Here is a 15,338-nt window from a genome sequence, read left to right on the forward strand (position 1 = left end):
GCAAAAAGCTTAAAAAAGGGGAGAATTTTGGCCTAATGTTAAATATAATATTGCAGGTAGATGCCAAATATATGATTTCAATGAATGTGGACACCAGTGATGGAATAGTCAATGGTGCAACAGGCATCCTACGTCAAATAGACTATGACCGAAATAAAATTCCATTCAGAATGTGGATGGAGTTCTTCGATTCCAAGTCAGGCCGGAATGCCGCAAGAGAAACGAATCCCTTAAGAAGTCTATGGGTGTGTTATACACTTGGACGCCCATAGAAAAAGCTGCAAGAGCTATTAAAGTTCAAAAAGGCAGCAATGTTCACGTTGAGCGTCTTCAGTTTCCTCTTGTAATCAGTGAAGGAATTACAATCCACAAGAGTCAAGGTGCCACCTACAAGCAAGTGGCTGTTCACGTTGGAAATCGCATGATGGAGAACCAGTACCTATGTTGCCTAATGCCTCTACATCATTGGTAACTTTAAGGCCCCCAAACCGGTAACCGAAAAGGATGTCGCTTATAAAGAACTGGTAAATATGCAAGAAAACAAACTTATTATATCCAGGTATGACACTCAGTATCTTAATGATTGTAATGTCAAATACATTATTGCTTATCAAAATGTGCAAAGTCTACCAAAAAAATTTAATTTTATAAAAAATAATCCCATTTTTAAAGACGCACATTTCCTAATTTTTGTTGAAACCTGGTTACTTAAAAAAAACAAAATTTAAAAATAAATGATTTTGAAGTGTTTGCCAACCTGAATAACGATCAAACTGTAAGTAAACCCTTTGGCATAATTTGTTTCAAGAAAAAAAATGTATCAGCAAAAATAAAGTCAGTGAAAAAATACACCAAAGATTTCTGTGGTACAGTGTTTCAAGCAATCACATTTTACTTGAATGAAATTTATGTCATAGCTTATTTAGTAGTCGTCGAGATGCGAGACGGTTAACACGTATGATAGATAGGCGGTCTACCGTTTGTTGCGTGTTTACAATAAATTAAGTAAACATATAAGTGTACCGAGGTGTGGCCGTATTTTAAATTTTTGTTGAATAAAATTTTTGTTTTGGTAAAAATAGTGAAAAATTACCGGTGGGGATATGGTCTTCGATGGAGATCCCTCAGGTTTTTGCGTAAAATTCAAACAACAGTTTGAGGATATAAAAAATATTATCCAATGTACGGGGTGTAAAAAGTACTACCATGGGAAGTGTGGAAATGTTGATATGCGCGGCTTTCACATGAAAAAGGCCACTTGGAAATGTGAAGTAGGGTCAAGTGAGGGAAGGAGCAAAAGTGAGCGTACAAGAAAAAGAAGCCGTGTTGACGATATTCTGGATCAGGATTTTTGCCAGTGAAATCAGCAATACCTTGCAGTTTTTGGTGGCAAAGACCAAGGAGCTTACCGAAAAAGTAGACATATTACTAGTGGAAAATAAAAGCCTTAAGGATGAAATTACATCATTAAAGGGGATCACAGTACCAACACCTGTTTTAACTAATGGGAAGCCAGGTATATCGTATGCCAGTGCCTTACAAACAGCAAGGTTTTGGTTGTAAAACAAAAAAGGCAGAAAAAAATGTAAATCAAGTGAAGGAGGACATTAGAAGCAAGGTGAACCCAACGGATATAGGGGCGGGATTGTCATTAGGAAAAGCCACCAAAAACGGTGGAATTATAGTCAATTGTGGTAACGAAAAGGACCTTACCAGTATTAGGACTGAAATACAGCAGAAAATGGGCGACAAGTACACTGTAGATGTGCCAAAGAATCTGAAAAGGCCAATTAAAGTGGTCGGAATAAATGAAAGTAAACATTCTTTAGGCGATGAAGAAATAGTGTCCAAAATCGAAAAGCAGAATAATATCCAGAGGCGTTCTGATACAAAAATTAAAGTACTACAAAGAACAACAGTGGTAAATAAAAAGTTTAACTTAATCCTGGAAGTTGACCCAATTAACTATGGACTTTTCATTGAAAGGGAAAAAATGAATATTGGATGGAATCGTTGCGTGGTATTTAATGACTACAATATTAAGAGGTGTTTTAAGTGCTGTCGGTATGGACATATGGCCAAAGAGTGTCAACAAAGTAAAGTATGTGGTAAAACAACTTGGAACAACAATATTTCCAACGTAAATTTACGGGCAGAGTCTTTTGTCACAGATATTTGTACAATTAAAATGTGTCCCGTAGTAAAAAATGTCATTAAACCAAAATATGTAGATAAGAAGTGGATTACGCACGATATTAGAGTTGAATGAATTGAATTTCAAATTTCAATTCGATATTAGAGTTATGATGTGCGAAAGGGACGTTTTATATAAAAGAGCTGTTTTTAGTAAAACCGAAGCTACTTGGAATGCATATAAAAGGAAACGAAATGACATAGTCAATAAAATCCGACAAGAGAAGGAAAAATATTTTGCAGAGGCCATTGACCAAAATAGAAATAACCCAAAGGAGCTATGGAAACATCTTAAAACTCTGCTACCAGGAAAAAGTCAATTGTTACCCAGCGAAATTATTTTTGATACAGAAGTAGTAACCAATTAAAAAAATATAGCACAAACATTTAAACATTATTTTGTTGACAGTGTTGACCTAATTGTTCAAAATATACCGCAGCCCAACATAACTCAGATAAACCCCGAGATTCCAACAGCTAATAATTTCTTTACAGATTTTAAAAGAATATCTATGGCCAAGATGAAGGAAATTCTTAAAAGTCTAAAAAACGTCGGGGATGGTGAAAGTGGAATAACTAAACAAGTTCTATCTGATGCATTTTATGTTATTGGTGACCGACTTTTGGACATTGTCAATACATCACTGAGTAGTGGTGTTTTCCCGGAGTCTGTCATTCCAGTTCCCAAAGAGCAAAACACAAAAAAACATAGTGAATTTCGACCTATTAACAGAGTTCCGATCTACGAAAAGCTACTATAGAAATGTGCGTTAACTCTTTCAAGGGCCCTGGTGTACAAAATGTACCACCTTAATGCATGCTCTAGTTAGGCGGTGGTACATATTTAGCACCACTGGTATAAAATTTATTTACGAATGGAGCAGTGGTTTAGTTTATGAACCACCATTAGAAATAAGTTGTTTACGTCCTTATAAAGAAGTGCGCCTTGCGGTAACGGCGCCGGACATAGAGCCACTGCCTGAAAAATAAATTAAGGTTATAATTAAGTTGTCAAGAGTGTAAACTAGCTGTGAGTGAGAGGAAGACTAAAAAAGTAAGTATGTTTGTATATTTGCGTTGTAATTATATTATAAAGCTATTTTCTTATGATGGAGACTGAATATTTATTTGAAAAAATCCTGTAATATTTGATATCTGTCTGGTACTCTATGCGTACCACCGCACACATTAGGTTTTTTATTTTTTGCGACAGCTTTTTTTTATTTTCAGGTTCCAACATGTCCGACTTGCCATTTAAGTTGGTTAACATGACGCAAGATGATCTATTCGCTGAAATAGAGAATATTTATTTAGAAATAGAACAAAATCATGCAGTCGCTGAAGAAATTCCTTCTGATAGCGAATCATTAGCCAGTAACAAGGGCGAAGAAGAAAGCGACACGGAAGCAACCATCGGAAATAATGTGCTAATATATTCAAGTAGTGACTCTGAAGATGATTTGCCTTTGATAACAATTGCTAGAAAAATTCAAACAGCTGCATTTGCCACACCTGCTGGCAGAAAACCTCCAATTTGGTCTAATGTGGAAACTCCTGCTTCACCTCCAGATTTTGCTGCTCAGTCTGGTTTAGCTGATTGCGTGACGAATATGATAGATCCAACTCCGTGCAAACTGTTTCAGCTGTTTTTTTCTGAGAATTTCATAAAAGATATGGTTTTTGAAACAAATTTGTATGCTCAACAAAAGTTTAGCAAGCATAAACCAACCGATGTTCGCGAAATAAAAACATTTTTGGGGTTGAATTTACTTATGGGCATAAAGCGCCTTCCGAGTTATAGGGACCATTGGTCCAGTGCGCCAGATCTTCATGACTCTTATGTAAGTAATCTAATGTCAGTGAAGCGTTTTAGTTGGCTGCTTGGTAACTTTCACTTGAACGACAATTCACTGATGGCAAAAAAAGGGGAAGCAAATTACGACAAACTATATAAAGTAAGGCCATTGTTGATTTCTATGGCAGAGGCTTTTGGCAAATGCATGCTGCCAAGTCGTGAAGTTGCCATAGATGAATCTATGATAAAATTTAAAGGGAGAAGCTCCCTCAAACAATATATGCCAAAGAAGCCCACTAAAAGAGGGTATAAAGTGTGGGTACTGGCAGATAAAAACGGATATTGTCTAAAATTTGATATTTATACAGGAAAGCCAAGTGGTAATGCCGAGAAGAACTTAGGGTCAAGAGTTGTCAAACAGCTATGTGAAGGGCTAGAAAATAAAAACCACCTTGTCTACTTTGACAATTTTTTTAACGGGGTAGAACTTATGGAAGATCTAAAGAATATGAATATACATGCCTGCGGCACTGTTAATTCTTCTAGGCGACATATACCGAATTTTAAAGCTGATAAGAACATGAAAAGAGGTAAAATGGAGTGGTTTACGAGCAATAGTGATTTATCGGTCATTAAATGGAAGGATAAGCGTTCCGTTTTTCTTTTGTCCAACTTCCACGATCCACGTGATATGCTTGAAGTGAACCGGAAAGAAAAGGATGGATCAATTACCAAAGTACCCTGTCCAAAGGCACTTGCTGACTACAATGCAAATATGAATTTTGTTGACAAGTTCGACCAAAATTTGTCTTACTACAAAATAGATCGAAAAAGTCATAAATGGTGGCATCGAATTTTCTTTTTTTTTCTGGACGCTGCAGTTGTTAATGCTTTTGTATTATATAAGGGACTGCAGCTTCCACCTCTTTCTATGAAAGATTTCCGACGAAGTATAATAGAAGGACTTGTAGCAGAAGCTCTGGTGGCTAGAAAAAGATCTGCTTCAAGTTTTGAAACTATTGCTATAAAGAAAAATAAACCATATGTTTCCGAAGAAGTCCGATTTGAAGGTTCGACACATCAACCTGAACGTGGTACTCGACGTCGATGTGCTAACTGTAGCACCAAAAAGAACCAAGTCAGAACGGAATGGGTTTGCAGCGTTTGCAACGTGCCTCTCTGCTTAACTAAAAATAAAACATGTTTTCAAGACTTTCATAGAAATAAATAAGAACGGGGCAGTGGTACATATATAGCACCAGTTGTTTTTTCACATTTATGTACAAAATAATAAGTAAAAATAAAAAATAAACAAAGTTACTAGTATTATTTATGTTCTTAAGTTATAGTTTACAGAAAAATAAACATAATAAGAAAAAAAAAATCTGTGCCCAAATAAAGAATAAAAATTTTAAATTTGTTGCCCCTGAAAGAGTTAAAGAACAATTAGTGCAGTTTTGTGACAAAAACTAAATAATAGTGCCCAACCAATCAGGTTTTCGTGAAAATCACTCTTGCGAGTCTGCAGTTGTAAATATTTGTGATAAATTTCTTAAAGCTATAGATTCTGACAACTACGTTTTGGCTGTTTCTCTGGACTTTAAAAGAGCCTCCGAGACCATAAATAGCGATATTTTGTTAAAAAAATTAAAAAGCATAGGTGTAAAACACAATGCTCTAAAATGGTTTAAATCTTATTTGTCCAACAGAGTTCAAAAAGTTAAATATAATAATTTTTTATTGAATATCTAATAGCTAATTACGGCGTACCACAGGGAACAGTGTTGGGCCCATTACTGTTTTTGTTGTACATAAATGACATAGTAAGACTAACAAAAAAATATTCTGTAGTTTTATTTGTAGACGATACCATGTTATATATTATTGGTAAAAACTTAAAACAAACTATAGCGGACATAAATGATGAACTTAAAAATCTATTTTGCTGGCTTTGTAAAAACAACTTAAGTTTAAATACCACTAAATCTAAATTCTGCATATTTGCAAAAAAATCTAAAACAAGTTCACTAGATGTGCAAAGCATTGCTATAACAATAAACGGTGAAAGATTGATGTACGACGAAAATATTAAGTACTTGGGAACAATTCTGGACTCAAATTTAAATTTTCATTCACACGCTGATTACATTATGATGAAGTTTTCAAAAAAGGTCGGATTTATAAACAGAGTAGGCCAAAATTTATCACTTTATGCTAAACTTTCTTTATACAATGCCATTGAACTACCTCATATACAGTTTTGTTCAACATTATTATATAATTTGCCTCAGTATAAAATCAACCAAATTGAGTTTCAATCATTCAATTTTTCGAGACGTGCATAATTATAACACAAGAAACTGTACTGATTTTATTTTAGTTAATAGATGTAATACCAACCAATTGCTAAATTCTATTCTTTGCAAAGGCTTTAGTGAGTTTAATAAATTACCAAATGATATAAAAGTTTGTAATAGTGTTAACCTCTTCAAAAGGATACTAAGGGAATACGTCTTAACAAAATATTAATGTTAGTATAACCACAAAAATGTAATTTTTCCCGATTATGACAGATTTTTATTTTATTTTTTATTTTCTGTAAATAGGTAATATGTAAATGATTATTTTGTATTCTTAATTATACTGTAAAATTGTTTAATTTTAAATATTTAGTTTGTACGCATCCATATCTAGGTCATGGTTAGGGTGGTGTGTTTCTATGTTGCCGGGATGTCGTCATTGTCCTGGTGACCCGGATAAAACGTGCAGCCATGGAAACAGCGTGGGACCGCACTATTTTGGCTGAGTCAACAAGGCCGCAACCCGACCCGAGCGCAATCAAATCAAAACATCGATTGTGGAATTACGTGTGTGTGTGTGTATGGATGTAAAATAAACTAAACAAGCTTTGTATTTATTCTTTTGATATGTCATGTAGCATTTTTGCTAAATAAAGATTATTATTATTATTATTATTATTATCATAGCAGTTTATATTCCCCCAAAATTGAGCATTGTACATGCTAAATTTTGTTTGGAAGAGATTATTGATCAACAAAGTGATATCCTAATCATGGGTGATTTTAATCAAGATATTATCAATCAAAATGAAAATGGTTTGAAAAATTGTTTAATATCTAAAGGTTTAAGTTGCAAATTGAGTATTGGCGAATCAACTACAAAATCAAAAACTGAAATTGATTAGCTTTTTAGTAATTTTAATAATTTGAGTTACAATATTTATAATACTGTGTATAGTCACCATAAATCACTAGTGATTAGTATTTCTGATAAAGGTTTTCTTCCTAAGCAGGTAAAAAACGTTGATAAAAATAAACAATCAAAAAAAGGCTCTACTGAACTAAAATTTAATACCAAGCAAATGCAAATTTTACCAACACAAAATTCATTGGCTATCTCTACTTACCAAAGTGTAGAACATAATAATGATAATATGGTAGTAGATATTAGTTCCAATGACGAAAACAACCCCAACCTATTTACTAAATCGCCTGCTTTATTAAATACCGATATGGTTTCATGTTATGCAAATAGCATTGTACAGTCATTTTTATGTTTACCTGAATTTCGCTTTTCCATTTCAAAGCGAAATACAGCGCTAAACAGTATTCTAAATGATATTATGCTGACCAAAATTAATTCCACATTAAAAGTTCGACAATTGGTGTCTGGTCGAAATGGTGAAAATTTTGCTGTAAATCGACAAATGGACGCTCAATCATTTTGTCAGTCTTTAATCATAGGATTATATGCAGATGATTTTAGCATTTTCATAAAAGCTAATGGTCATGAACTTTTAAATTGTCAAAACTGTAATATTAATATGAATGAAAATGAACAATTAATATACACTCATTTTCTTTATTTTCCTGAAAACTGTGGCAATTTAATTAATTTTAATTCAATGTTAATGCTAAAAGACTCTGATAGATTATGCCCATACTGTAACAATAATCTAAAAACACGCTCAGTGGTTATTTGCCATAAATATTTGGTAGTATGTCTTCAGAGAATTGGCCCTAGGGAATAAGATAAATACTAAATTTTACAATTTTGCTGCTGAAAGTGTTAATTTGGATGATCAAATATTCCGAGTAAAAAGTGTTGTTAAGCATCATGGAAACACCATTGGATCTGGTCATTATACATCTATAGTTAATTATAACGATCACTGGTGGAAATGTGATGATAATCGCATAACTAGAATGTCTGGGTTTGATAACACTTTGGAAGATGTATACTTATTGCTCTTAGAAAAATGTTAAATTTTGTTAAAATACTAGGACAAACCTATTTAACATAAACAAATTTACAAATGAGCAAAGCAATATTCAGATAGTATGAGCAGTGAGTTTTGCATTGCAAGCAAATAAAACATCAGTTTACTCACACTTCTAGCTCAACATGCATCCAGGGGTTATCCGGCCCGACTGTAACCAAAACTCTTGAGTCTTGACGCACTTCGATTCAGATATTAGGTTATGATCTCCCCCCCCCCCCCAAAAGGTTTCACTACGTGATATCTTTATATATTAGAGTCATATTATGCGATAAGTGATTAAACCTAGCTTAATGGCCAATTTGTTATAATGCATGTAATTACTTATTGCAATGGGTGGCGGATTTTTCATTCGGCGAGGCAACACTTTGCTTAATCCCTAAAGATGCACAGGTCATGAAGGTAAATTGATTTTATTTTTTTTGGCACAAACCATTCTCCGGACAGAAAAAAGTGAAGAGGTGGTTTTTGTTAGAAACTTGTGGAAAATTATAAAAATAATTTTTATTGTGAAAAAAGCAGAAACGTAACGTTCTTTTTAGTTGAATAAAAAATGACATTTTTTACTTTCAACACCCTGTATTTCGGAAGCCAATCATTTTTCGACCTATGTTTATATAGACTTTATGCATTAATTTTAAAAGTTCTATCGAATCTTAAAGTTATGCAACAATAAACTGAAACATCCTGTATATCAATTATTAATTTCATAAAAAACAGATTAACTAAATCATAAAATCGAGAGATATTGTTTTATTTTAGTTTAAATTATTTATTTTAAAAATATAGGTATGTAGGTACTTAAGTTTAAACTAAAGGTCTACAGAATAGGCTTCTACATACATACCAATTAATGCTTTATATTTTTATATTTTGCCACTTAATTTTGTTTTCTTTTATGCTTTAATGCCGACTTATTCCCTTATTATCTTTACCAGAGTTTGAACTATTTTTTAAATTGTAGAAATAAATATTTTATCTACAACTATTAAGTACTTGTAAACATAAGTAATACATTAACTTTGACGACTTGATTGAGAACCTAATTGGTCTATTACTCCACTGTACACCATCTAGGTGACAGGTGATATTAAAAATATCAACAGATTCTTAAACTAAAAAAGTATATTGTATACCTACATATAAGTGTAAAGTTGTAGATAAAATATAGTCTTTAACACGCGTACAATGGCTGTGACTAATAATAGCCATTATTACACACTAGATAAATAAAATACTGTTATTATTATTATGCTAGTACTAATATCGTCGGTTAAAATGCAATAGCTCGTAACCCACACTTTTTGCAAAAATTAGATTTTGTTACCATTATATTTGTGGCATGCCATATTATGCATATGCAATATCTCCCAAGCCACAGTTTGACGATAATTTAAATATATTTAAAATAAAAAATCTCGTTTCCCAATACCACGTACTCCCCCCACATGTGCGGCTTACGAGGTATTGCCGTTTAAAGCAAAACATCGCATCCCACAGTGACAGGTGTATTGAAGTGGCTTACGAGGTTTTGACATTGTTTGTCATAAACAAAAGTAACCCACACTGTGTTTGTTTTGTGTGTTGTTCGTGTTTTAATTTAAATGTGTTTTAAAATGAATAACGCATTTAATTATAATGTACGTAAACGAAGTAAATTACTTGTTGAAATGTGTTTACCATCTACAGGTGAGTGCCCAAGTAGTTTTAGTTTATTAATTTATAAGTTAAAGGTAAAAAAGTGACAGGCGACTCTTGAAATAATGTACATAGGGGGACTAACAAATAAAAAAAAAGTGTATGAAGCGTTTACAACTCATAAAACCTTTGGGGTTAATTGACAGAGGTCTCATGTAATGATGTAAAGCTAATAAATGGCTAAAGCCTAAGCTACTTAATACTGGCAACGTTGGCCATTTTTTATGTCAAATTCTGAAAAGGCACACCAAGTTAAGTATTTTGGTTTGTGTAAGAGAAAATTGTTTTTTTTTTTTTCAGAAGGTAAATCCACTGAGGTAAATGAATCTGCTTCTAGTAGTTCAGGAGAAAATCAACCGATTCTGCTAGTAACTGTGCCGCCAGATGAACAAGTTGGCCATTATGAAAAAGAGTATCCAATAGAGCCTCAAATCTTGCACAATTATTTGCAAAGTTTTGAAGACATTATGGAGAATGAGACGATAGCTACTCAACCTACTGTCGATTCCGTTACAGAATTCTTTTTAGACGCGAACAATCTAAGAGAAGAATTATATACCTTAGAAAGCGAAACTTGCAATATTTCGCAGTCACATAGTGTAATCGACATACCATTTAGTGATGTACCAAACAATACAAATTTGGAGATTATAAAGGACGAAACGGATGATAATGAAAGACTAAACAGCCCCAGATTAGGAGACATGCAGACCGAGGAAGAAGCATCAGCCATGATATCAGAAAGAAACAATGAATCAGATTTGGAGAGCGACTCAAGTTACCAAGAAGAAAATGAACAACATGAAGACGGTGGATCAAGTAGCGGTAATGAAGAAAATGTGACTAAAAACGTAAAAGGAAACCTTTAAAACAACTATGGAAGAGGGAAAAAAATAGAATTCTTCGCGAGAAAGGACAAAAATATACCGGATTTAAAAAAGACGGCGAGACCAAAAAATACCAACAAATTGCCCCTAAAGCTGAAAGAATAATGTGATTCCAATCTTTGTAAAAATAGTAAACTACGTTCCTGTTCAAATATTTTCGAAGAGAAAAGAAGGCAGCTTTTTGAAAAGTTTTGGAAAATGACTTGGGATCAGCGCAAAGTTTATGTGGTTAATAATGTAGCTCTGTTAGCTGTTAAAAGAAGATACACAAAAAATGAAAATTCGTCGAGAAACTTTTCGATGTTTTATAGTTTAACAACAGATGGCCAGAAAACGAATGTCTGCAAAAAACTTTACTTGTCTACTCCATATCTAGGAGAATTTCAAGTAAGCTCATGGGTTAAAAAGGCTGAACATGGTATGCATGAATCAAAAGTTGGCAAGAATGAGAATAGGGCTGCTCACTTACGCGAAAAGAAAAATAGTGATAAGGAATTTTTAAACCAGTTTTTTGATGAATTGTCTTTCTTGCCATCCCATTATTGTCGTCAAACATCATCTAACTTGTACTTGGACCAAAATGTGCCATCAAAAATGGCTTTATTTAGGGCGTATCTTTCAAGATGTGAAACTGAAAATAAAAAATCTATGAGTCGAAAACTTTCGATGACCTGTTTCAAGAAAAAAATCTTGCCATCAATCAGCCGAAAAAAGATAGGTGCGATCTTTGTTGCCAGTATGAAGTAGGAAATTTAGAAGGACTTTATGCGATACACATTGCTAAAAGAAATAGAGCAAGACAAGAAAAGGCGAATGATATAAAATTGGCCGATGGTGAAAAGGCAGTACTGTTGATGATGGACTTGCAAGCTGTAAAAGTACGCCCCAGTTTGAATGCTAGTTCTTTGTACTATAAAATAAAATTATGCTGTTACAATTTTACAATTATGAACATAAAAACTAAGCATGTAATGTGTTACTGGTTTAGTGAAGTCGAAAATGACCTTTCAGCTTCCACGCTTGCGTCTTTGGTCGTTGACTACATTTCGAGATTCACTAACAACAGCAAGCAAATTTTTATTTACAGTGATGGGTGCACCTACCAAAATAGGAACAATATCATGGCCAATGCTCTTCTTTTTTTATCAGCAACCAAAAATATTATTATTCAACAGAAGTACCTTGAGCGTGGGCATACGCAAATGCAATGTGATTCTGTTCATAGTAGAATTGAGACTAAAATCAAAGAAACTAAAGAGATTTACCTTCCTTCGACTTATTTGTCAATTACACGAGATGCTCGCAGAAATCCATTTCCTTATTGTGCGGAGTGGGTCAATTACGACTTATTCCGTGACTCTTCTGTAAAGGTCAATCAAATGTATGGTAGTATAAGACCAGGAAGCAAAAATGTTACGGATATCCGAGCGATAAAATACACCTCCGAAGGAATAATTTTTTATAAACTAAATTTTGATGATTCATGGACTGAGCTCCCCCAACGGCGATGCCGAAAAGAAGTCTGCCTTATTTGGCCGCCACTAAATTTGACTAAGAAGAAAATAAAACCTCAAAAGTTTAAACATCTCCACGAATTTAAATGAGTTATTCCTGTAGATTGCCACGCCTTTTATGAGAATTTAAGTCACATGTAGGTTTAGTTGATTCTGATTTTCCTATTCTTGCTAAAAATTATATTTCAAGCCCGTTAGATGGACCTAACTTACATAATTCTGTTAAACCACATTTGGTCAACATTTAATTCGAGCAATATCTCGTTCCCCACTTAAATAGCTTAAAATCATTATTTTTCTTTTTACAATCATACAGTTATTTTTTTTGTTAAATATCCAGGATTTATTGGTTTAAGGTACCGTCGCCACTCACGTGTAGTTAGTTTCTTCTCCTTTAAAAAAATGTTCATGGGGGTTACGAGCTATTTATTGCATCTCAATCGACGATATGCTGCCGAATCAATTTTTTAAATTCTATGAACGTCGTATGTAGGTACGTCGCGCTGCTACTACAGGGTGTTTATAATCTTTCGACGAGGCTGCTCGCATAATTAGGATCACTCTTCCTTACAAGTCGATTGATCTTCTAATTTTAACCGCATAGGCTGGGTAATCGTGCGCACGGCAAGATTTCATTTAATCTTGTTCTTAATTTTACAATATATTTTTTGGTACTAATTGATTCGCTCGCCTTATAGTACACAAAATGAAGAACATCTGAGCCAAATTGCAAATTTTTATACGACATATTTACTAAAATACCAAGGTTTTTTCATAGGTGCGCACAATTCACCGACTCTCCCCTAAATGAGCAAATTATAGAGTATCATCACTGTTTTTTCCATAGTATTAGTTGTAAACTCTGGAGAAAGCAGTCAACCAACAACTGTTAAGATATCTGGAATCGTCTGGACTAATCAGCGATCATCAATACGGCTTCCGAAAGCTTAGATCCACCGGCGATCTTCTGGCCTACGTCACACACTTGTGGACGGAGGCTATGGAGAAGCACGGCGAGTCCCGCTCAGTCGCTCTTGACATTTCCAAGGCATTTGACAGAGTGTGGCATGAGGGACTACTAACCAAGCTCTCCTCAATCGGCATACAAAACTCATTATTGAATTGGATCAAAAGTTTTCTTGAACAACGAACAATCCAAGTAGCCGTCGATGGATACCTCTTCGACAAATTTAATATTAACGCTGGAGTCCCTCAAGGATGCATTCTATCCCCCACCCTTGTCTTGGTATATATCAACGATTTGCTAGGAACCACTGTCAATCCAATCTACAGCTTTGCGGACGATAGCACACTTATTTCCGCATTTAAGTCCGCCAAACCAACGACAGCCGCAAGTTCTCAGAATCTTAGGCAGCAACAAGTAGCTTCAACCAGCAACGATATTAGAGCAATCTTGGAGTGGGGCGATAACAATTTGGTCAATTTTAACGCTAAAAAAAACGCAGGCTGCAGTATTTACGATGAAGACTAACCTTGGTGGCCCGGAGCTGGTTATGGCAGGGAAAACATTGCCAATGAAATCATCTTTGCATCTTCTAGGAGTCGAGGTCACCAACAGTGTGTCCTGGCATGACCACGTTGCCGAGGTCGCCAGGGCAGCTTTCAAAAAACTCGGAATGCTTTTCAAAACGAAAAAACTGTATACACCAGAACAGCTGCTGACTCTTTATAAGGCTCAAATACGCCCTTCCCTCGAGTATTGCTCGCATGTCTAGAGCTCTGCACCCAAGCATAGTTTAAACCTGCTGGACTCTATACAGAAGAGAGCTATTCGTCTTATCGACAAACCAGAACTGACAAAGAGTCTGGATAGTCTGGAGCACAGGAGAAAGGTGGCTGATCTCTGTTTATTCTACCGTTATTATCACGGTAAGTGCTCCTCTGAGCTGGTAGAGCTGATTCCACCCAGGGCTGTTCCGGCAAGAAGGACGCGTCTAGCAGTTGCGGCTCATCAACATCGAGTCCACCTGCCTACCCCAAGGACGTCGCTGTATCGGGACTCATTCATCTGGAGAACATCTTCTTTGTGGAACGGGCTTCCACCTCACATATTTCCCGACGCATACAACCTACAGCGATTCAAGATAAATGCCCACAAATATCTTCGCGCAAGCACCACTCCAAGAGTGACATAGGACTTTCTTCTTGTGCTTGTGTTTACCATAAAAAAAAAACTCACATAAAGTCCCTACTTAATTCGGTCCGGTTATGACTATCTACGGAATTAGAAGTTAAATTCTTTATCGTAAACATTTAACGAGTTTAACGTCAATCCTGTTAGAGGAGGGCAAGTTAATTTAATAAGAATTAACTTGTGTACTGTAACTTATATACTTAATACACTTAAAGTCTAGATTCAGCTCAACATTTAAGAGAAGTGGCTGTACGAATTTGATTTTTCGTACTGGACCTCTTAAGTTTAGTGATGGGACTGGCAGGTCATACTAAGTAAATGGTTCTGTGAAATTTCTGTAGAATTATCCTGCAGATAAGATCTTTAATCTCTATATCTAATTCCCATTAGGGTGGTGTTTCTTTCACTCTACCAGATATTGTTTTATTTAATATCACAAATTGCACTTTATATCAAAACGGAATCGACAATTTATTTTAATATTCCATCCTGATAAGGTCAATTACAACATCAAATTACCTTATTTGTTTTATCAGAAAACATCATAGGACTGTGAGGTAAATGAATCTCAAAAAATATAAAACACGTCCTACAAAGTGTTACTTGACAGATGCCCTACTCAATTCAGGCTCTACACTTTAAAGGCTGGTGTTCATGGTTATTTCATACTATCTGGAAAAATACAAAATAATATCAAATGGTTGACAATTGTTATTCAATTTCCGAACGTTTTAAATGTAGTTTTTCTCTTCGGCAATAACCAAAAAGAAAGTCATCACCTATTATAATACCTAAT

The sequence above is a fragment of the Anthonomus grandis genome, chromosome 24, assembly GCF_022605725.1.
Source record: "Anthonomus grandis grandis chromosome 24, icAntGran1.3, whole genome shotgun sequence".
NCBI lineage: Eukaryota > Metazoa > Arthropoda > Insecta > Coleoptera > Curculionidae > Anthonomus > Anthonomus grandis.